Here is a 7,462-nt window from a genome sequence, read left to right as displayed (position 1 = left end):
TATCATGTATAGCACGAGAACAAGCTGTGTTAAACCAAGGTTTGGAAGGTTTAGGTCAAGAAAAGAGTGAGGAATGTACGCCTCCATGCCAGACACTATCACCTCTGCTATGCGCCCGACACACAAAGACGGGTCTCTGACACGGAAGCAGTAGTAATTCCTAGAAAAAAAAATAGCAAAATACCTCCTCAGGTCCGCCCAACTAGCAGAGACAAAACGCCAGTGGCATCTTCGCTGAGGGGGATCCTGAGGAGGGATTGGAGCGATAGGACAGGATACAGATATGAGATTGTGATCGGAGGAGGTCAACGGAGAACAGAGGATGCTAGTATATATATATATATATATATATATATATATATATATATATATATATATATATATATATATATATATATATATATATATATATATATATATATATATATATATATATATATACACATTTATTTAGGTTACCCCTATATCAGGCCTGTGTTTTGTATTTCGTTATTATGTGCGCAATAATCGTGCACGTGACATATGCGCGTGACATATGCACGTAACATATGCACATTTTTAAAGAAAATTGCATCATAGATGGATTGTTTCTCGTGGAATAACAAATTTTGACCAGTTATGCAAGCATAACTGATATAAGAGTATAACATGATATAAGAGTATATCTATGTGAAAAAGAGGTAGATTCACTTGATAGAGCAGCTGTCTTAACTGAAAATTATAATTCAATTCATAAAGTTAATGGAAAGAGTTACCCGGATCAGAACACAACTCATCATGTTTGTAAGTCTTTGGGTACTGATTATGTTGGGAAAAGTGTGAACCGTTCAGGTTTTGACATTAAAACTTGTAATCACTGTGAGAAGCCAGGTCATTTTGTGGCAAGTTGTCCTAAGTTAGGGAAGAAAAAACAGTATAGGTCTGATACCAAACCTGTTATTAATTATGTCTTTAAACCAGCAGATGTGAGTGATCCTGTCTTAAGTACGTCTAATGAGTGTCAACATCTGTTCCAACCATTTAGGTTTGAGGGTAGTGTGTCAGCCTCTGAGAACAATCCGTCCATCTCTGTCAGTATCCTGCGTGATACAGGTGCCTTTTACAGTATTGTGGTAAGGAGTATTGTTCCTTTTGTTGAGGATTCGTACACTGGGGAGTTTGATGTACTGAAGGGCATTAATGGATGCATTACACTACCATTATGCAGACTCTACTTGAGGTCTGGCATAATTTTGCAGGTTGTAACTGTTGCCGTTCAGTATTCCTTGCCTGTTGATGGAGTTACATATTTACTAGGCAACGATATTGCTGGCTGTTGTGTAATCCCTGATCCTGTAGTCTATTCTAATCCTCTAAATTTTGATCCTGCAGTAAAGTTGATGGAACAGCATCCTGGACTGTTCCCTTCGTGTGTTGTTACTAGGAGCCAATCAAAGGACACTGCTAAAGACACTGATGTTGATCTTGATAATTTGAATGAGTTATTCACTAATGGTTGGTGAGGAGCCTACTCTAGTAGTGATTCAAAGTCTGCAGTGGATATAGGTGATGTTCCTGTGACTCGTAAGATGTTGGTGGAAGCTCAGAGGGTAGATCTCTCTTTGGGCAATCTTTTGGATAAGGCTGTCTCAGAGGCTGAGAGTGAAGATGAGTCTGTCTGTTATCTTTTTTTTTTTTTTTTTTAAGTCAGGTATCCTCCAGAAGTTCCCAAAAGTGAGACATGGCATATTGTTACACAGATTGTGGTGCCAACATGTTTTCGTGACAAAGTCCTTAGTTTAGCTCACGATCATGTAGGTGGTCATTTTGGTGTTAAGAAAACACTGTATACGTTACTGAAGTATTTCTTTTGGCCCGGAGTGAGTTCTGATTTTGCTAAATTTTGTAAGAACTGCCACATTTGTCAATTTGCTGATAAACCAAATCAGGTAATACCTCGAGCTCCATTGCAACCCCTTCCTGTAATTTCTGAATCCTTTCATTGGGTAATCATAGACTGTGTGGGTCTCTTAGAGAAAACCAGAAAGGGACACCAGTTCCTACTAACTGTCATGGATGCGACCACCTGCTATCCTAAAGCCGTGTCCTTGAGAAGCATAACCACCAAATCTATTGCTCCTGTCCTTTTAAAATTCTTCAGGCAGTTTGGTCTTCCTCAAATAGTCCAGTCTGATCAAGGCACGAATTTCACTTCCGAAATATTTAAAGAAGTCTTAGCAACACTAGGAATTAAACAGCATTTAGCTTCCTGTTACTATCAAAAAGTCAGGGTGCGCTCGAGCAATTCCACCAAACTTTGAAATTTATGTTAACGAAATGTTGTATGGAGTCTGTCAAGGTCTGGGGTGAAGGAATTCCGCTAGTGTAGTATGCTATCCGCAATACTAAACAAGAAAGTCTAGGAATTTCTCCAAATGAGCTACTCTTTGGTAGAGATGTAAGGGGACAATTAAAATGATTATATGAGAGTTGGATAGGTGAAGAAGAGTTTAACTGATTGTGTGGCAAAATTATGAGATAGACTAAAGCAAGTGCAGGAATTTGCAAGCAAGAATTTGTCAGCTGCACAGAGAAAAATGATGGTTTTTTCTCTTGAAAGAAAATTTAATGTGGGAGATAAGGTTTTGTTGTTTCTGCCTATTAGGAAATTCCCACTACAATCAAGATACCAGGGTCCATATGAAGTGATTGGAAGAAAAGGCAAACTTAATTACATAATATCTACTCCAGGTCGACATAAAACTAAGAGAGTTGTAAATGTCAGTTTGCTAAAAAGAATATTGTTCTAGAGATTATCAGGAAGATTGTCATAGGGAAGGTCAAGTACAGGTATTACGTCAGGATGCTGTGTATGATGAACCCATTAATTGTGATTTTGGTGTAAATGTGATGTGAAGCTTAATAATTTTTATGTTTTATCGAATTTAAAAAGTAAACTTGTCCATTTGAGTGCAGAAAAGGAACTTGATATTAAGGAAAATTTGTATGAGTTTAGGGGTTTATGGTCTGATGTTCCAAGGCAAAGTACTGTTGTTGAGCATGACATTGTGCTGATTGAAAACACAGCCCCAGTCAAACAAGCACCATGCAGGATGTCACCCCCCCTAAAAAAAATAAAATAAATAAATAAATAAATAAAAAAAATAAAAAAAGTAAAATATTGAGAAGTTCAGTTTCTGTTGAAACATAATTTGATTGAGAGTAAGTGTGAGTGGGTCTTCCCTTGTTTATTGGTTCAAAAAGCGGATGGGTCCATGAGAATGTGTACAGACTACCGCAGAGTTAATGCACAAACTAGAAGTGACTCATTTCCTCTTCCTCGAATCGATGATATCATCCATTCAGTTGGAAGTGCTACTTTCTTGACAAAAAATGACCTGTTAAAAGGTTATTATCAAGTGCCATTAAGTGATAGGACAAAGATCATCAGTGCTTTTGTAACCCCTGAAGGCTTGTACCAATATAAGGTAATGCCATTTGGCTTACGTAATGCGCCTTGTACCTTTCAAAGATTGATCATCAATGTGGTTGATAGGTTGGCGAATGTGTATGGTTACCTGGATGATGTAATTACTGTTTCTGATGACTGGCAGACACATATTAATCCTCAGATGTTTGTTTAAGAGGCTTAGAGAAGCTCACCTTACCATCAATTTAGTTAAAAGTGAATTTGGGTATGGTAGCTTGAGTTTTCCGGGGCATGTAGTTGGGAGTGGAAGAGTGGCCCCAATAGATTCAAAGGTAGCAGCCATAAATCATTTATCTGTACCTACTAATAGAAGACAATTATTAAGATTTATTTGCATGGCAGGCTACTACCGTCGCTATTGTGAAATTTTTTTCTGATATAATTGCTCCATTATCAGATCTTGTAAGTCCAAAAAAGAAAATTTGTTTGGTCAGAAAGATGTCAAGATGCCATCAAGAAAGTTAAACGGATTCTAACATCCCAGCCTGCACTTACAAGTCCTAACTTTAACAAGCCCTTTCTTCTGCAAGTTGATGCAAGTGATCATGCAACTGGTGCAGTATTGTTGCAAGAGAGTTCTGATAAGATACTACACACTGTATATTATCTGTCTACAAAATTCAAAACTCATCAACGCAACTATTCAGCAATTGAAAAAGTGGCCCTTGCTTTGTTGATTTCTCTAGAAGAATTTGAGGTCTACCTTCGATATAGTAATGGTAAAATAGTTGTATATAGTGACCATAATCCCTTAACTTTTGTAAACAGGATAAAAAATAAGAACCAGAGGCTTACCAGATGGTGTTTGGCTCTAGAGCCATATGATCGGGATATATATATATATATATATATATATATATATATATATATATATATATATATATATATATATATATATATATATATATATATATATATATATATATATATATATATATATATATATATATATATATATATATATATATATATATATATATATATATATATATATATATATATATATATATATATATATATATATATATATATATATATATATATATATATATATATATATATATATATATATATATCCTAGTTGGGGGGACCTGAGGAGGTGTTTTGCTGATTTTTCTTGGAATGACTACTGCTTCCATGTCAGAGACCCGTCTTTGTGTGCTGAACGCAAAACAGAGGTGATAGTGTCTGGCATGGAGGCGTACATTCCTCACTCTTTTTCTCGTCCTAAACCTTCTAAACCTTGGTTTAACACAGCTTGTTCTCGTGCTATACATGATAGAGAGGTGGCCCACAAAAGGTACTTAAGCCTTCCATCACCAGAATCTCATGCACTTTATATTTCTGCCCGGAACCATGCCAAGTCTGTTTTCCAACTAGCCAAAAACTCCTTCATTAACAGAAAATGTCAAAACCTTTCAAGATCTAACTCCCCTCGTGATTTCTGGCATCTAGCCAAAAATATCTCCAATAACATTGCTTCTTCTTCTTTCCCTCCTCTACTTCAACCATATGGCACCACTGCTATCACATCTATTTCTAAAGCTGAACTCTTTGCTCAAACCTTTGCTAAAAACTCTACCTTGGACGATTCTGGGCTTGTTCCTCCCTCTCCTCCACCCTCTGACTACTTCATGCCACGTATTAAAATTCTTCGCAATGATGTTTTCCATGCCTTCGCTGGCCTAAACCCTCGGAAGCCTTATGGACCTGATGGGGTCCCTCCTATTGTTCTCCGAAACTGTGCCTCCGTGCTTGCACCTTGCCTAGTCAAACTCTTTCAGCTCTGTCTGTCAACATCTACCTTTCCTTCTTGCTGGAAGTTTGCCTACATTCAACCTGTTCCTAAAAAGGGTGACCGCTCTAATCCCTCAAACTACCGTCCTATTGCTTTAATTTCCTGCTTATCTAAAGTTTTTGAATATATCCTCAACAGGTTTAAGATTCTTAAACATCTATCACTTCACAACCTTCTATCTGATCGCCAGTATGGGTTCCGTCAAGGCCGCTCTACTGGTGATCTTCTGGCTTTCCTTACTGAGTCTTGGTCATCCTCTTTTAGAGACTTTGGTGAAACTTTTGCTGTTGCCTTGGACATATCAAAAGCCTTTGATAGAGCCTGGCACAAAGCTTTGATTTCCAAACTACCCTCCTACGGTTTCTATCCTTCTCTCTGTAACTTCATCTCAAGTTTCCTTTCTGACCGTTCTATTGCTGCTGTGGTAGACGGTCACCGTTCTTCTCCTAAATCTATTAACAGTGTTATTCCTCAGGGTTCTGTCCTGTCACCCACTCTCTTCTTATTATTTATTAATGATCTTCTAAACCAATCTTCAGAGCAGAGCAAACTTGGTATTGTTCAATGCCTCAAAAACTCAATTCCTCCATCTATCAACTCGACACAATCTTCCAGACAACTATCCCCTCTTCTTCAGTGACACTCAACTGTCCCCCTCTTCTACACTGAACATCCTCGGTCTGTCCTTTACTTATAATCTGAACTGGAAACTTCACATCTCATCTCTAGCTAAAACAGCTTCTATGAAGTTTGGTGTTCTGAGACGTTTCCGCTAGTTTTTCTCACTCCCCCAGCTACTAACTCTGTACAAGGGCCTTATCCGTCCTTGTATGGAGTATGCTTCACATGTCGGGGGGGGTTCCACTCATACTGCTCTTCTAGACAGGATGGAATCAAAAGCTTTTCGTCTCATCAACTCCTCTTCTCTAACCGACTGTCTTCAGCTTCTCTCTCACCGCCGCAATGTTGCATATCTAGCTGTCTTCTACCGCTATTTTCATGCTAACTGCTCTTCTGATCTTGCTAACTGCATGCCTCCCGTCCTTCCGCGGCCTCGCTGCACAAGACTTTCTTCTTTCTCTCACCCCTATTCTGTCCACCTCTCTAACGCAAGAGTTAACCAGTAATCTCAATCATTCATCCCTTTCTCTGGTAAACTCTGGAACTCCCTGCCTGCTTCTGTATTTCCACCTTCCTACGACTTGAATTCCTTCAAAAGGGAGGTTTCAAGACACTTATCCACCAATTTTTGACCACTGCCTTGACCCTTTTATGGGACTGGCATTTCAGTGGGCATTTTTTTATTACATTTTTGTTGCCCTTGGCCCGTATCCTTCCTACATAAAAAAAAAAAAAAGTTTGTTTTTCTGCCTCAATCAGAAATTTTAGAAAGATCAGAAGTCAAGCGTTCTGTGGCTTCCCTGCGTGAAATGTTTACCACCTGGACGTCTATGAAAAGACGTGGAAAAGTGCAGGGTGGTATTATTAGCGTAGGAGTGGATAGGACAAGAAGTTTGGTTTAGAAGATCATTAATGAATAATAAGAAGAGAGTGGGTGACAGGACAGAACCCTGAGGAACACCACTGTTAATAGATTTGGGAGAAGAACAGTGACTGTCTACCACAGCAGGAATAGAACGGTCACAAAGGGAAACATGAGATGATGTTACAGAGAGAAGGATAGAAGCCGTAGGAGGGTAGTTGAGAAATCAAAGCTTTGTGCCAGACTCTATCAGAAGCTTTTGATATGTCCAAGGTAACAGCAAAAGTTTCACCAAAATCTCTAAAAGAGGATGACCAGGCCCAAGGAAAGCCAGAAGTTTACCAATAGAGCAGCCTTGACGGAACCCATACTGGCGATATGATAGAAGGTTGTGAAGTGATAGATGTTTAAGAATCTTCCTGTTTAGGATAGATTAAAAAAAACTTTAGATAGGCAGGAAATTAAAACAATAGAACGGTAGTTTGTGGGATTAGAACGGTCACCCTTTTTAGGAACAGCTTGAATGTAAGCAAATTTCCAGCAAGATGGAAAGGTAGATGTTGACAGAGAGAGCTGAAAGAGTTTGACTAAGCAAGGTGCAAGCACGGAGGCACTGTTTTGGGGAGCAATAGGTGGGACCCCATCAGGTCCATAAGCCTTCCGAGGGTTTAGGCCAGCAAGGGCATGAAAAACATCATTGCAGAGAATGAAT

This window comes from Scylla paramamosain, chromosome 26, assembly GCF_035594125.1.
Source record: "Scylla paramamosain isolate STU-SP2022 chromosome 26, ASM3559412v1, whole genome shotgun sequence".
In the NCBI taxonomy this organism is placed as follows: domain Eukaryota; kingdom Metazoa; phylum Arthropoda; class Malacostraca; order Decapoda; family Portunidae; genus Scylla; species Scylla paramamosain.
Note: the sequence above shows the minus strand (reverse complement) of the source record.